Source organism: Stegostoma tigrinum, chromosome 30 (assembly GCF_030684315.1).
Source record: "Stegostoma tigrinum isolate sSteTig4 chromosome 30, sSteTig4.hap1, whole genome shotgun sequence".
NCBI lineage: Eukaryota > Metazoa > Chordata > Chondrichthyes > Orectolobiformes > Stegostomatidae > Stegostoma > Stegostoma tigrinum.
In genome coordinates, this window is record NC_081383.1 from 246,651 (window position 1) to 264,287 (window position 17,637).

Genomic DNA, 17,637 nt, shown 5'->3' on the forward strand with positions numbered 1-17,637 from the left:
GCCTGCATTGCTGTTCGGTGTTTGTGTACTAGTAAATGGATAAATACTTGAAAAGGAAAATCAGATGCAAGTTACTACTGCATCAGAGATAATAGGAACTGCAGATGCTGGCGAACAGAGATAATAGGAACTGCAGATCTAGGCCCAAAACATCAGCTTTTGTGCTCCTGAGATGCTGCTTGGCCTGCTGTGTTCATCCAGCTCCACACTTTGTTATCTCAAGTTACTATTGCATTTGTTTCATCTGTTCATGCACACAGTTTATTCAAATTAAATTCTCTCATTTCAGATATCATTCTAGTGAATTATCTCTTGGATCTTCTAGACATTGACATCCTTCCTAAAGTTCACATTTGGTCTAAAAACTGGGAACTGTTTCATATTTTTACCCGACTAGCATAATTTCCCTAATTTCGTACTCAATCTCTTGATTTGAAAAGTCAATAATTCCATTTACTTTATGAACAATCTTCTCAATTTCTTCTGTGATTTCTGTAAATATAGCTCAGATTTCTCTATCGCATTTCATTAATTTTCTGCTTCCTCCTAGAATCTTACATATTACAATTCTCTGTATAAAATTTCATCTTTGATGTACCTTCCCATTTCACTGGAGAGGGTTTTATTGATGAATGAACTGAAGTGATGAAGTGGGGTTCTCTGGATTATTCACAGTCGCAGAGATGCCTTGAATGGAAAATTGGAAATAAACAAGAAATTGAAAATCGAGAACAAAAAAAACAGAAAGTGCCGGAAATACTGGGCTGGGCTGGCAGTATCTGTCCACAGAGTTAACATTTCAGGTCAATGGCCTTTCTTAGAATTCTTCAGACCAGCTGAGTATTTTCTGTCTTAATTTTAAATTCCCTACATTCGGTATTTTATACTGGTTTTGATGTGCTCCGACTGTGGCGTGTCCTCACTGGGCAGTGTCCGGTACCATGACTGCACCATGTCCAGAGAAGTGCCCAGTCCGGGCAGTATCCAGTGTCCTCACTTCAGTGTTGAATGTCTGTAAACTAACCGTGCAGTGTCCAGCGGCCTGAGAGGGCAGTCCCTGACCTCAGACTGTATTGAGTACAGCGACTGACGAGTTTTGAGAAGATTTGTAGCTCAGGTTGAGGTTCTGGATGTGAGTTTGCTCGCTGAGCTGGAAGGTTAGTGTTCAGATGTTTTGTCACCATTCTAGGTAACATCATCAGTGAGCCTCCGACGAAGCGCTGGTGTTATGTCCCGCTTTCTATTTATCTGGTTAGGTTTCCTTGGGTTGGTGATGTCATTTCCTGCGTTGGTGATGTCATTTCCTGTTCTTTTTCTCACAGGATGGTAGATTGGCTCCAAATCAATGTGTTTGTTGAAGGAGTTCCGGTTGGAATGCCATGCTTCTAGGAATTCTCGTGCATGTCTCTGTTTGGCTTGTCCTAGGATGGATGTGTTGTCCCAATCAAAGTGGTGTCCTTCCTCATCTGTATGTAAGGATACGAGGATAGTGGGTCATGTCGTTTTGTGGCTAGTTGATGCTCATGTGTCCTGGTGGCTAGCTTTCTGCCAGTTTGTCCAATGTAGTGTTTGTCACAGTTCTTGCAAGGTATTTTGTAGATGACGTTCATTTTATTTGTTGTCTGTATAGGGTCTTTTAAGTTCATTAGCTGCTGTTTTAGTGTGTTGGTGGGTTTGTGGGCTACCCTGATGCCAAGAGGTCCGAGTAGTCTGGCAGTCATTTCGGAAATGTCTTTGATGTAGGGGAGAGTGGTTACGGTTTCTGAGCCCGTTTTGTCTGTTTGTTTGGGTTTGTTGCTGAGAAATCGGTGGACTGTGTTCATAGGGTACCCATTCTTTTTGAATACGCTGTATAGGTGATTTTCTTCTGCTCTGCGTAGTTCCTCTGTGCTGCAGTGTGTGGTGGCTCGTTGGAATAATGTTCTAATGCAGCTTCGTTTGTGGGTGTTGGGATGGTTGCTCCTGTAGTTCAGTATTTGGTCCGTATGTGTTGTTTTCCTGTAGACGCTGGTTTGAAGTTCCCCATTGGCTGTTCGCTCTACTTTCTCAGCAACAAACCCAAACAAACAGACAAAACGGGCTCAGAAACCGTAACCACTCTCCCCTACATCAAAGACATTTCCGAAATGACTGCCAGACTACTCGGACTTCTTGGCTTCAGGGTAGCCCACAAACCCACCAACACACTAAAACAGCAGCTAATGAACTTAAAAGACTATATACAGACAACAAATAAAATGAACGTCATCTACAAAATACCTTGCAAGAACTGTGACAAACACTACATTGGACAAACTGGCAGAAAGCTAGCCACCAGGATACATGAACATCAACTAGTCACAAAACGACATGACCCACTATCACTCGTATCCTTACACACAGATGAGGAAGGACACCACTTTGATTGGGACAACACATCCATCCTAGGACAAGCCAAACAGAGACATGCACGAGAATTCCTAGAAGAATGGCATTCCAACCGGAACTCCATCAACAAACACATTGATTTGGAGCCAATCTACCATCCTGTGAGAAAAAGAACAGGAAATGACATCACCAACGCAGGAAATGACATCACCAACCCAAGGAAACCTAACCAGATAAATAGAAAGTGGGACATAACACCAGCGCTTTGTCGGAGGCTCACTGATGATGTTACCTAGAATGGTGACGAAACGTCTGAAAACTAACCTTCCAGCTCAGCGAGCAAACTCACATCCAGTACAGTGACTGCTTTAGGTGCGTAACTATTTCACAGGGAGGAGGTCAATAATCTAGGATCTTTCCTTCTTATCAGTAGTTAGAGCAAAGTAAATGTTTCGGAGATAGTAGGAACTGCCGACGCTGGAGAATCTGAGGGATAACAAGGTGTAGAGCTGGATGAACACAGCAGGCCAAGCAGCATCAGAGGAGCAGGAAAGCTGACATTTCGGGTCTAGACCCGTTGCTGGGTTTTTATTATTCCAGTTGATGTTTTTGAAATCAAAGGACAGATCAGCAAGGAATCTGGTCTTCCCCTTTATTCAAAAGATGCTGGAGGGCATTGTAGCACTAGTTGAGATGCGTGTTCACAGCGCATTGCAGGGCCTGAGGCTAGACTCAGTATGTCTTCTCGGACTAACAGACTAAAGGTCACAGCAGGAAAACAATTCTGGAGTCGTTTCCAGAGGGCGGTGACTTCAGAAAGCCAACACAGATCAGTACTGGACCAGGGTCAGTAGCATGGAGCATGACCTGATAGATAAAGGACAGGCTGAGTGAATGGGCTCGTACTGATAGAATACAATGTAAAAAAATGTGAGGTTACCCACTTTGGTCAGAGAAACATACGGGCAGCGTATTCTATTAAATGTTAAGAGGTTAGAAAATGTCGATAACTCACTGGGGGCTAATGCAGGTGCAGCAAGCTTTAGGAAAGCTAATGGAGTGGTAGGCTTTATTGCAAGATGATCTGAGTACAGGAGGGAAGCCTTGTTTCAGTGGTATGGGAGTTTAGTTACACTGTACCTGGAGTACTGTGTTCAAATGTATTATTGCCATAGAGAGAGTTCAGTGAAGGCTCACCAGACTGTTCCTGGGATGGTGGGACTGTCCTATGAAGATGGTAGGACTGTCTTATGAAAGTGGTGGGACTGTCCCATGAAAAGAGATTGGACAAACTAGGCCTGTATTTTCTAGAGTTTTGAAGACTGAGGAGTGATCTCATTGAAACTAACAAAATACTGAAAGGGATAGACAGTGTAGATGCCGGTGAAATGTTTCCATGACTGAGGAGTAGAGAACCAGGGTGCACAATGTAAAAACAAAGGGGATGTCACATGTCCAAGAATGGGAGACTTTTTTTTAACTAAGGGGTTGTGAATCTTTGGAATTCTTTACCACAGAGGGCTATTGGAAGCTCAGTATTTGAATATCTTTAATGGGGAGATTGACAGATTTCTGATCCCCAGTTGGGTACAGGGATATGGGGACAAGTGTTGGTAAGGTTACAGAATGATCACATCGAATGATACAGCAGGCTCAATGGGCAGAATGGCTTACTTCTGTGTTTATTGAGAGGGGAAGACAGTCAGTGATGGAAGGGCTTAGTGAGTTAGAGGCTCAACGAGGTAGGGTCACACTGAAGGAGGGAGCCAATGAGGGAGTGTGTGGTTGGAGGAGGCTGCAAACTGAGCAGGCTGTTATGAAGGTAAAGCTGATGTCCCCAGTTCTGAACAGTTGAGGGGAAGGAAGACACCTATCTGATTGCACACACCATCCTCCAATTCTCTCCATGTCTCCATGTTCAAAGGCCAGTCTCTTATTCTGAGTCTGTCACCTGGGTCTAGATTCACTAGCCAGAGTCAACATCGTAAAACAGTACACATTACTTCAAGTGTAGTCTCCTTACTCAAACCCCTTGTAATGAAAGCCAACAAACCATTTGCCTTTATTGCTGATGGTTGCACCTTTCATAACTCATTAACAAGGATACTCAGGTCCTTTTAGAAAGCAACACTTCCCAACTGCTCACCATTTAAGAAATAGTCCACCTTTCTTTTTTTGACCAAAGTGGATAATCTCACACTTATTCACGTTACATTCATTCTGCCTTGATCTTGCCTATTTAGTCATCCTTGAAATAACCTCAAAGAGGCTGGTATCCTGTCATGAAGTCCCCTTTTATTTACACATGGAAGCTGACATTTCGGGCCTAGACCCTTCATCAGAAAAGGTGGAGGGGGAGAGGGTTCTGAAATAAATAGGGAGAGACAGGGAGGCAGATTGAAGATTGATAGAGGAGAAGAAAGGTGGAGAGGAGGGTATAGGTGGGGGAGAAAGGGAGGGGATAGGTCAGTTCAGGGAGGATGGACAGGTCAAGAGGGCTGGATGAGGTTAGTAGGTAGGAAATGGGGGTGCAGCTTGAGGTGGGAGGAGGGGATAGGTGAGAGGAAGAACAGGTTAAGGAGGCGGGGACGAGCTGGGCTGGTTTTGGGATGTGGTAGGGGGAGGGGAGATTTTGAAGCTGGTGAAATCCACATTGATACCATTGGGCTGCAGGGTTCCCAAGCGGAATATGAGTTGCTGTTCCTGCAACCTTTGGGTGGCATCAGTATGGCACTGCAGGAGGCCCAGGATGAACATGCCCAGGAATGGGAGGGGGAGTTAAAATGGTTCGCGACTGGGAGGTGCTGTTGTTTGTTGCGAACCGAGCGGAGGTGTTCTGCAAAGCGGTCCCCAAGCCTCCGCTTGGTTTCCCCAATGTAGAGGAAGCCGCAGCAGGTACAGCAGATACAGTATACCACATTGGCAGATGTGCAGGTGAACATCTGCTTGATGTGGAATGTCATCTTGGGGCCTGGGATGTGGGTGAGGGAGGAGGTGTGGGGGAAAGTGCCGGGTGTGATGGGGTTGGAGGGGAGTGTGGAGCGGACAAGGGAGTCACGGAGAGAGTGGTCTCTCCCGAAGGCAAACAAGGGTGGGGATGGAAAAATGTCTTTGGTGGTGGGGTTGGATTGTAGATGGCGGAAGTGTCAGAGGATGATGCGTTGTATCCAGAGGTTGGTGGGGTGGTATGTGAGGATGAGGGAGATTCTTTTTTCGCGGTTATTGCGGAGATGGGATGTGAGGGATGAGTTTGATACTCCTGTTTATTTCAGTCAGCCAGGGTTCCCTGACTGGGCTGGGTTAACAGCCCCAATCAGGGAACTCATTCTACGAGGTCAACCTGGCTGACTTTGTTACAATCACTATAATCCTGTCCAAGTCCATTTGAGTCAGAATTCACACAACACCAGGTTTATAGGCCAACAAGTTTATTTAAAATCACAAGCTTTTGGAACACTGCTGCTTTGTCAGGTGAAGTAGAGGAAGGGTCACGGGCACAGAATATATCGGGTGGAGAGATAACTGTAAAATAATTCTGGGTAATTTAGAGTGTCAACAGATAAGTGCAAATAGTACGAATAGAGTGTCAATAGGCTGAATATGTCTTTGCAGATAGTCGAAAGTGTAAACAGATTAATACTAATGGTGTGAATAAAGTGTTAACAGCTGAACAGCAAGTGAAGGGATGATCTATGAACCAAGTAATTAAGGCAGAGAGATAATTAAGAATTATCAAGTCCATTTGAAATCTCCTTGCATTGTACTCACAGCTCTCAATCCCAATTAGTTTGGTGTCATCAGCAAATTTGGAAACACAGTTCCAATTGGTTCTGACATCCAAATCGTTAATGTAGGCTATGAACAGCAGTGCCTCCAGCACAGATCTCTGTGGTACTCCACCAGTAAATAGTCTGGCACCCTAAGAATGACCCATTTATTCCTACTATATGCTTTATGTCTGTTAAACAATTTCTAATCCAAATCTATATATTACATCCTATCTATGCACTTTAATATTATTTACTAACCTCTTAAATGGGAACTTATCAAAAACCTTCTGAAAATACCAATCAACCAGTATGCAAAATGTACCTAAAACTTCACTTATCACATCCTTTATAATAGATGGCATATTTTCCCCTATTCCACCAATGTAAAACTAACAAGACTGCAGTTCTCCTGTTCTCCTCTCCCTCCCTTCTTAAACAGCACTGTTATAGCTGCTACTTTACAGTTTCCAGGAAACTTTCCAGAATCTATCAAGTTTGAGCATTGCCATTGTTTTCAGAGGACACTGGTTTGTGGAGGGATGACTGGGAATAGCGGCATTTGAATCTGGTACTCAAGTCTGAGGCCATCAGTTTTGGTCCTGAAGGGTGCCCACTCTACCTTAGATTACCCTGGATGGACAAGTTTTTCAAAGTGTGAGCAATAGATAAGTCGAGCTGTTTGTGCTAATATAACACAATAGCAACACAGAATGCTGCCTTCAAATCAAAACGTCACCCTAACCATCAAACAAATGAGTAAGGTGGTCTATAAATTTCAGTGCCACTGTAATGCCAGGCATGTAGACCATATGTCCCAAAAACAGGATGATTGTAACAAAAAGTATATCATTTTTCTGTTCGGACAAGCAAGTCATTGACAGTACCCAATCAACCACACTTGCAATCCTCACGACACAATATATAAAATTAGGTGTGATCCAGTAATTAGGCAATATTTGCGAAATAATCCTTATTGTGCAAAGAATTATGCTGACAACAAAATTAAAATTGTCAATCAGACACAGGGTGTATACTTGTGTAGACTGGAAGTTACCTGTATTAATACACGGGAGTTTGATCTTTGTGGACAGAAAGAACATGGACAGACACTGCACCTGTTTCAACTCGACAAATGGGTCACAGCCATACCCTGGTTCATTTCTCAGGACAATTCCTTGTCCAATTAATCATGGTTTCAAAATTCAAATAAATCTTGGCAGGAAACTATCAGTGATCTCCATGGCAACGCCTCTACCAATCAAAGTCCATTTCCCAACTAAATAGCAGTCTCCTCTGATATATTATAAATATTGTTATCTGTTTACTTTGGTATTTCTTGCAAAATGTCCAGCTGAGTGCATGACAAAAACTTTCTCCCCATTGTACCTTTATCAGCAATATTCAAAACTATTGAAATTTGAACAATGCCGTTTCCAACAATACTATGATTTTGCTCATCTGAGCCCGAAGATTTATCAGCTTTCAATCCAGCTATTTTTTAAGTACTACCTCTTTATTAATATTTATTTGTTTAATTTCTGAAGTTTCACAGACCCTTGTTGGTCTCATATATTTGGAAAGATTTCATGAAAACATGCAGAAAGTAATTGTTTAGCTTCTCTGCCATTTCCTATTTTCCATTATGTGTAGACAGTATTTTTAAATCCTTCTGTATTTTTGATTGTGGGTTGAATGAGTAAAGGACTGTTTTAAAATAAACAAGGATTATATAAGGAATAGTTGCACTTTTTAAATGCATTTTGAACTAATTGTAAATTCTGTTTATACCACTGCTTTGTTCAAGCAGTGAGGAGTATGTTTGTAGACAGACCAGCACCAAGGGATACACACAAATGAAATTTGGTCTGCAATAATTAATTGGTTGGTTTGTGGTGTTTTGGCCATTTCTGGATGCCTTCAGCCTGACAACAACTATCTGATAGGCTCACGGGTAGCACAACAGCTTGTGGGTATGAATGATACTGGCAGAAGCTTTCAGATATCCAGAAGGGGAGGAGAAGGGGAGAAAGTTCAAATCTGGCTCAAGGAAGTGTGCAGGAGGGTATGCCACGAGCACATGTACAGGTAGTTCTGCTAAAACTCGTGTTTCGTTAACGCGAATTGGCTGTAATGTGATTGATGAATAGTGGACAAGGAACAAAGAACAAAGAAAATTACAGCACAGGAACAGGCCTTCGACCCTCCAAGCCTGTGCTGATCCAGAGCCTCTGTCTAAACCTGTCATCTATTTTCTAAGGGTCTGTATCCCTTTGTTCCCTGCCCATCCATGTACCTGTCCAGGTACCTCTTAAAAGACACGATCATGTCTGCATCTACCACCTCCCCTGGCAACGCGGAAAGAACTTTCCACACGTATCCCCCATAAACTTTCCTCCTCTCACTTTGAACTCATGACTCCTAGTAATTAAGTCCCCAACTCTGAGAAAAAGCTTCTTGCTATCCACCCTGTCTATACCTCTCATGATTCTGTAGACCTCAATCAGGTCCCCCCTCAATGTCCATCCTTCTAATGAAAATAATCCTAATCTACTCAACTTTTCTTCATAGCAAGCACCCTCCATACCAGGCAACATCCGGTGAACTTCCTCTGCACCCTCTCTAAAGCATCCACATCCTTTTGGTAATCTGACGACCAGAACTGTATGCAGCACTCTAAATGTGGCCGAACTAAAGTCTTATACAACTGTAACATGACCTGCTAACTCTTGTACTCAGTACCCCATCCGATGCAGGAAAGCATGCCGTATGCCTTCTTGACCACTCTATTGACCTGCGTTGCCACCTTCAGGGTACAATGGACCTGAACACCCAGATCTCTCTGTACATCAATCTTCCCCAGGACTTTTCCATTTACTGTATAGTTTGCTCGTGAACTAGGTCTTCCAAAATGCATCACCTCGCATTTGCCCAGATTGAACTCCATCTACCATTTATTTGCCCAACTCTCCAATCTATCTATATTCTCCTGTAATCCCTGACAGTCCCCTTTACTATCTGCTACTCCACCAATCTTAGTGTCATCTGCAAACTTGCTAATCAGACCATCTATACCTTCCTCCAAATCATTTACATATATCACAAACAACAGTGGTCCTAACACGGATCCCTGTGGAACACCACTGGTCAGAGATCTCCAATTTGAGAAACCCCCTTCCACTACAACTCCCTGTCTCCTGTTGCCCAGCCAGTTTTTTATCCATCTAGCTAGCACAGCCTCAACCCCATGTGACTTCACTTTCTCCATCAGCCTGCCATGGGGAACCTTATCAAACACCTTACTGAAGTCCATGTATATGACAACTACAGCCTTTCCCTCATCAATCAACTTTGTCATGTCCGCAAAGAATTCTATTAAGTTGGTAAGACATGACCTTCCCTGCACAATACATGTTGTCTATCACTGATAAGCCCATTTTCTTCCAAATGGGAATAGATCCTATCCCTCAGTATCTTTTCCAGCAGCTTCCCTACCCTGACGTCAGGCTCACCAGTCAATAATTACCTGGATTATCCCTGCTAGCCTTCTTAAACAAGGGGACAGCATTAGCAATTCTCCAGTCCTCCAGGACTTTACCTGTGTTTGGATCACACAAACCTTCTGCTGTACAGGTATGGTGACTTCCCTATAATGTAATTTTCTATGGTGATTTGCTATTGTAAAAGTTTTTACTGTATGAGGACACACAAGAATGCAACAATTGCATTATAGGAGAACTACCTGTCGTCTACAGACTACAAGACAAGGTTTCTTGCATTCTGAGCAGAGTAAGCAGCTTGCATTAGACAGAGCTAAGCAATTTAACAACCAACAGATGAGATCTAAGCCTGACAGTCCTTCCGCATCCAGTCATGAATGATGGCAGACAATTCAACAACTACCTGGAGGAGGAGGTTCCACAAATATCCCCATCCTCAATGATAGAGGAGTCAGCATATTGGTGCAACAGACAAGGCTAATGCATTTGCCGATCCATCTCAGCCTCTTTCAAAGGACCCCAGCATCACAGATGCTAGTCTTCAATTAATTCCATTCTCTTGCTATCAAGAAACGGCTGAAGACAATGGATACTGCAAAAGGTATAGGCTCTGATAACAGTCTAGAAGTAGTACTGAAGACTTGTGGTACAGATCTCATTGCACCCCTAGCCAAGCTGTTCCAGTACAACTCCAGCCTTGACACTTACTTAATGACATGAAAAGTTGGACCTGGTATGTCATGTCAACAAAAAGTAGGACAAATCCACCCTGGCCAATTATAGCTTTGTCAATCTACCCTAAATCATTAGTGAAGTAGTGGGAGAAGTCATCAGCAGTGCCATCAAGTGTTGCATACTCAGCAATAACCTGCACACTGATAATTAGTTTAGATTCTGCCACAGCCACTCAGCTCACGACTTCAGTCCCAACATGCATAATTGAACTGAATTCCAGAATTGAGGTGAGTTGACTAAGTGTGGCATCAAGGACCCTGAACAAACCAAAGTTAATTGGAATAGAGGGAAAACTGTCCACTGGTAGGAGTCATACAGCACATAAAGGAAGATGCTTGTGGTCGTGGGAGGTCAGTTATCTCAATTTGAGGACATCCTTGTAGAAGATCCTCAGGGTAGTGCCCTAGGTCCAACCATCTTTAACGTTTGCCTTTATTAGCAGAAGTTTAGAGTTTGAGAACAAGGAGGTGAAGATGGAGCTGCATAAAATGTTGGTTCGGGCACAGCTAGAATATTGCATGCAGTTCTAGAATCCAATTTGAATGGATGTGATTCTATAAAACTCTGGTTAGAACACACTTGGAATATTGTGTTCAGTTTTGGTCACCTCATTCCAGGAGGGATGTGGAAGCTTTAGAAAGGGTGCAGAGGAGATTTACCAAGATGCTGCCTGGACTGGAGGGCAGGTCTTATGAGGAAAGGTTGAGGGAGCTAGGGCTTTTCTCACTGGAGCGAAGAAGGATGAGAGGTGACTTGATAGAGGTTTACAAGGTGATGAGAGGCATAGATAGAGTGGATAGTCAGAGACTTTTCCAGGGTGGAAATGACTATTATGAAGAGGCATAATTTTAAGGTAATTGGAGGAAGGTATAGGGGAGATGTCAGAGGTAGGTTCTTCACACAGAGGGTGGTGGGTGTGTGGAATGCACTGCCAGAAGTGGTAGTGGAGTCAGATACTTCAGAGACTTTTAAGCGATTCTTGGATAGGCACGTTCAGGATAATAAAATAGAGGGTATGCAGGGTAGTTTGATTAGTAAGATAATAGATTGGCACAACATCGTGGGCCAAAGGGCCTGTACTGTGCTGCAGTGTTCCATTTTCCATGTTCTGCATTCTACATTCTATGCACTGGAGAGGGTGAAGAGGTGATTTACCAGCATGTGCCTGGGTTGGAGACTTATAGTTATGAAGAAAGATTGGACAGAATAGAGTTGTTTTCTTTGGAGCTAGGAGATTCAGGGGATTATGATTGAGAGATATAACATTGTGAGGGGCAAAGATAGGGTAGACAGGAAGAAACTTTTCCCCTTGATGAAGGGATCAATGACTGGAGCATAGATTTAAGGTAAGGGGCAGGAAGTTTGGAGGACATGTGAGGAAAGTGTTTTTCACACAGAGGGTGATGGGAACCTCGAATTCATTGTGAGGATAGCAGAGATGGAAACCCTCATAACATTGAACAAATATTTAGATGTGCACTTGTGATGCCAAGGCGGACAAGGCTCTGGGCCAACTACACGAACATGGATTAGAATAGCTTGTTGGTTGTTTTTGACTGGTGCAGACTTGTTGGATGTAAGGGCCTGGGCCTTTTTCTAAACTTTAGTCCTCTATGACTCTACCTTCAACTATTTCAAATTCTCCCAAAAAGGACAAGGGCAGCAGATACATGGGAGCACCTGCATGGTCCCATCAAAATCACTCACCACCCTGACTTTGAAGCACATCGCAGTTCCTTCACTGTCATTGGGTCAAGATCCTTCCTACTGGCATTATGGGAGTCCCCACACACCAAGCACCGCAGCAATTTAAGAAGGCAGCTCATCACCGCCTTCTCCAGGGAAATTAGGGACAGACAATTAATGCTAGTCTAATGAACAATGCCCATATTCCATCAATGATTATTTTAAAAATTAACTTTAAAACTCCAAACTCTAATTAGTTCTTCAACGCACTGCCCATACACAGATGGGAGGTGGCCCTGATTATAGAGAGGACAAGAGAGTGGGCAGATGGATGAGAAATGGATAAAGTGATAAGAGATGGGGAAGAAAATGGTCAGCAGAGAGTGTGAAATATACTGAAAGGATGGGAGTAAGGGTGGAAGCAGCACTGCAGGTAGTCACAATCTTAGTGACATTTTATGAGGTCCTTCAGTACGGGACGTCAGGTTGGAGCAGGGAGAGCCTTTGATTGGCTATGGAAATGTGGAGCTCCGAGGATAAGTTTGGATAGGAATCTGGCAGGAAAAAAAGGAAGCTGCTGCAGTATATATCGAATTCTGGTTCACCCATGAATGATGAAATCAATAATGTGTCGTTCTGATTTGAGGGAGTAGGGATAGAGCTGGCTTTTGGGAGTAGAAACAGAATGAATGTGATCCTACCGGGTAGAGAAGAGTTTAGGGAACAGCAATGTGGCAGGTCAAGGTTGTGAAGGAAAACTAAAGTAAACTTCTGAGCTGGTTAGAAGTTTTGGAACAGATGGGGAAGGAAGTTTAGGTCAATGTATAAAACTTTAGGTGTGGAAAGATTTGAAGAAACAACAAAGGTGTGGCAGGTTAACAGAGGTTAGCAAGAATCTGTTGCTGTACTTCCAATGCATCTGTTAAACCTTCCTGAAATCTATTTTGGTGCACTCCATGTCTGAGATTCCTCAGTGTTTAGCTGGGAGCTTGGCTGCTCTGCCCTGTGCTTCTTGGCTGATGCAGAGTGTGTGCCTTATACAGTTAATGAACTTTCCAGACTCCTGAAGAATTTTCTGGAAACAGTTTGCGGTGAGCACTCAAGGATCTAGAGCGGCCACTTTATGTGGGCTTCACAATTTGCACAGTGCTCCAGAGATGGATAAATCCCAATACAGGAAGAACCAGACAGACTGTGTCCGCTCTGCCAGTGCCAGGAGCTGGGTGAAAGCAGCTAGAAACCAAACCCTGAAATAACAACACACTGTTGGTGTAACAGAAGCCCAGTTAACCCTGGCAATGCAGGAATCGATTAACCCTGACAATGCAAGCCCTGGATAACCCTGACAATGCAGGACATGGTTAATCCTAACAATGAAGGAATCAATTCCTCCGCCTCCGCCGCATCTGCTCCCACGATAAGACATTCCACTCCCGCACATCCCAGATGTCCAAGTTCTTTAAGGACCGCAACTTTCCCCCCACGGTGATCGAGAACGCCCTTGACCGCGTCTCCCGCATTTCCCGCGACACATCCCTCACACCCCGCCCCCGCCACAACCGCCCCAAGAGGATCCCCCTCGTTCTCACACACCACCCTACCAACCTCCGGATACAACGTATTATCCTCCGACACTTCCGCCATTTACAATCCGACCCCACCACCCTAGACATTTTTCCATCCCCTCCCCTGTCTGCTTTCCGGAGAGACCACTCTCTCCGTGACTCCCTTGTTCGCTCCACACTGCCCTCCAACCCCACCACACCCGGCACCTTCCCCTGCAACCGCAGGAAATGCTACACTTGTCCCCACACCTCCTCCCTCACCCCCATCCCAGGCCCCAAGATGACATTCCACATCAAGCAGAGGTTCACCTGCACATCTGCCAATGTGGTATACTGCATCCACTGTACCCGGTGCGGCTTCCTCTACATTGGGGAAACCAAGCGGAGGCTTGGGGACCGCTTTGCAGAACACCTCCGCTCAGTTCGCAACAAACAACTGCACCTCCCAGTCGCAAACCATTTCCACTCCCCCTCCCATTCTCTTGATGACATGTCCATCATGGGCCTCCTGCACTGCCACAATGATGCCACCCGAAGGTTGCAGGAACAGCAACTCATATTCCGCCTGGGAACCCTGCAGCCATATGGTATCAATGTGGACTTCACCAGTTTCAAAATCTCCCCTTCCCCTACTGCATCCCTAAACCAGCCCAGTTCATCCCCTCCCCCCACTGCACCACACAACCAGCCCAGCTCTTCCCCCCCACCCACTACATCCCAAAACCAGTCCAACCTGTCTCTGCCTCCCTAACCGGTTCTTCCTCTCACCCATCCCTTCCTCCCACCCCAAGCCACACCCCCCGCTACCTACTAACCTCATCCCACCTCCTTGACCTGTCCGTCTTCCCTGGACTGACCTATCCCCTCCCTACCTCCCCACCTACACTCTCTCCACCTATCTTCTTTACTCTCCATCTTCGGTCCGCCTCCCCCTCTCTCCCTATTTATTCCAGTTCCCTCCCCCCATCCCCCTCTCTGATGAAGGGTCTAGGCCCGAAACGTCAGCTTTTGTGCTCCTGAGATGCTGCTTGGCCTGCTGTGTTCATCCAGCCTCACATTTTATTATCTTGGAATCTCCAGCATCTGCAGTTCCCATTAACCCTGACCATGCAGGCCCTGGTTAACCCTGACAATGCAGGACCTGGTTAACCCTCACAATGCAGGCCCTGGTTAACCCTGACAATGCAGGAATCAGTTAACCCTGACAATGCAGGTCCTGGTTAACCCTGACAATGCAAGAATCGGTTAACCCTGACAATGCAGGAATCAGTTAACCCTGACAATGCAGGTCCTGGTTAACACTGACAATGCAGGAATCGGTTAACCCTGACAATGCAGGAATCAGTTAACCCTGACAATGCAGGCCCTGGTTAACACTGACAATGCAGGCCCTGGTTAACACTGACAATGCAGGCCCTGGTTAACCCTGACAATGCAGGAATCGGTTAACCCTGACCATGCAGGACCTGGTTAACCCTGACCATGCAGGAATCAGTTAACCCTGACAGTGCAGGACCTGGTTAACCCTCACAATGCAGGCCCTGGTTAGCCCTGACTATGCAGGACCTGTTTAACCAGAGAAATGCTAAATCCTGTTAACCCTGGCAAGGCTAGACTCAGTTAGCCCTATATTGAGTGATCCACTTAACCCATCAATACAGGATATAGTTAACTGCAGCAAGGCTGAATTCAGTTAACCCCCACAAAGCTGGACCTAGTTGACCCTAATGATATGGAACACAGTTAACCCCAGCAGTGTCAGAACCCATTAACCTAGCAAGGCTGCATTCAGTTAACAATAGCAGCACAGGACTTAGTTAAACCCACACGCTAAATTCAGCTAACCTAGTGCTGGACCCATTTAACTGCAACAAGACTGGACCTAGTTTATCCTGACAAGACTGGTAGTAAAAGTTTAACATCTAATCTGACTGAAGGTAATTGATATCCATCAGATAATTTACCATAGTCACTGGAATGGTCATTACATTGGCATTGGTGTGATAGGACATCTGCATAATAAAGAAAAAGGTATGAGTGAGACTGTCAGTGGATACCCAGTGCCTGTGGAACCCAATGATAGAAACTGCTCAGGAGAAGGCCATTTGACCCACTGTGTTATCAAAGCTGTTGCGAAGTGATGGCCCACTGATATTATCGCTGGACTCTTAATCCAGAGGCTCCCAATAATGTTTTGGGCACCAAGTTTCAAATCCTGCCATGGCAAATGGTGGATTTGAGTTCAGTAAAAACCTGGAATTAATTGTCCAATGATGACCACAAGTTATCTGTCAGGGTGAGAAACAAATCTGGTTCACAAACGTCCTTTAGGGAAGGAGATCTGCCATCCTTACCTGGTCTGGTCTACATATGACTCTACACCCACAGCAATGTTGCTGACTTTTAACTGACCTCTGGGGAATAGTGATGGGCAATAACTGCAGGTCTAGCCAGTGATGACCTCATCCTGTGAGTAATTGAAAAAAAGAATTAAAAGAGCTATCCAATTAAACCAATCCTCCAATGCCCTGAAATTTGACCTTTTCAGGTATTTAGCCAATGGTCTTTTTGAAAGATGCACTTGATACAGGTTTCACCAACATTCCAGATAACAACTAGCAGTTAAAGAACTATTTCTACATGTCGCCACTAATTTTTTTTGCCACTTATGTTTGATCGTCCTGCCCCTTGAAACAGTTTCTCCTTCTCTACTCTGTCAGAACACTTACACGATTTTGAACATCTCAATTAAATCACATTTTAATCATCACTGTATACCCTCCAGCCTGAAAAATAACCGCTCAAAATTAATCTCTGATTTTTGTCATTTTGCCGATTTGGTTTCTGTGCAGCTAATGCCTTTCAATCCCATAAGCTTCACCTTTACCGACAATTTTAAGATGTGTTACTTATAAAAATTTAGAAAGTCCAAACTCAGTATCAACGTGCTCAGGAGAAATAAACAGCTGATTGATTATTAGAAGTGAGTAGGTCAGCTTTTCCCTCAAACTGCTGCTCAAATTTAGCCTTGGATTTCAAATAAACAGCAACAAACCAAAAACATACTTCATTCCATTCCAAACCCATGACAGAGTGTGAGGAAGTGAGTAAGAGGGACAGGTAATTTTCAAATGCTTGTGGTTCCTGAAAGTTGTTTTGCACAATGTCTGATCTCAGCCTCTCCAGAGAATTTCAGAGGTTTGGTAACTGTCTCATTTGTAAGTACATTGCGTGCTGCTTTATACTCCACTGGCAGAAATATTCCCACTTAATGGAAAAGGCAAAGGTTCTGATGGGCCAGTAGACACAAAGTTCAGCAAAGTTCCTGGAAGGAAAGTGTCAGACAACATTCACTAACAAATCCCACCTGAGATCTGACACTTGTACTCTGCTGCAGTCATGACAGAGAACCACACTTTCAGAGGGAGGGTACTGAGGGAGCACCACACTGACAGAAGGTCAGTACAGAGGGAGACCGTGCTGTCAGAGGGTCAGTGCTGAGGGAGCACTGCACTGTCAGAGGGTGGGTGCAGACAGATCATCACACTGTTGGAGGGCGGGTACAGAGGGAGCACCACACTGACAGAGGGTTGGTACTGAGGGGGAGCTGCAGTGTCAGAGAGTCAGTGCTGAGGGAGTGCTGCAGTGTCAGACAGTCAGTGCTGAGGGAGTGCTGCACTGTCGGAGGGTCAGTGCTGAGGGAGCACCGCACTGTCGGAGGGTCAGTGCTGATGGAGTGCCATGCTGTTGGAGGGTCAGTGCTGAGGGAGCGCCGCACTGTCGGAGGGTCAGTGCTGAGGGAGCGCCGCACTGTCGGAGGGTCAGTGCTGAGGGAGCGCCGCACTGTCGGAGGGTCAGTGCTGAGCAAGCACCGCACTGTCGGAGGGTCAGTGCTGAGGGAGTGCCGCACTGTCGGAGGGTCAGTACCGAGGGAGCGCCACACTGTCGGAGGGTCAGTGCTGAGGGAGTGCCATGCTGTTGGAGGGTCAGTGCTGAGGGAGCGCCGCACTGTCGGAG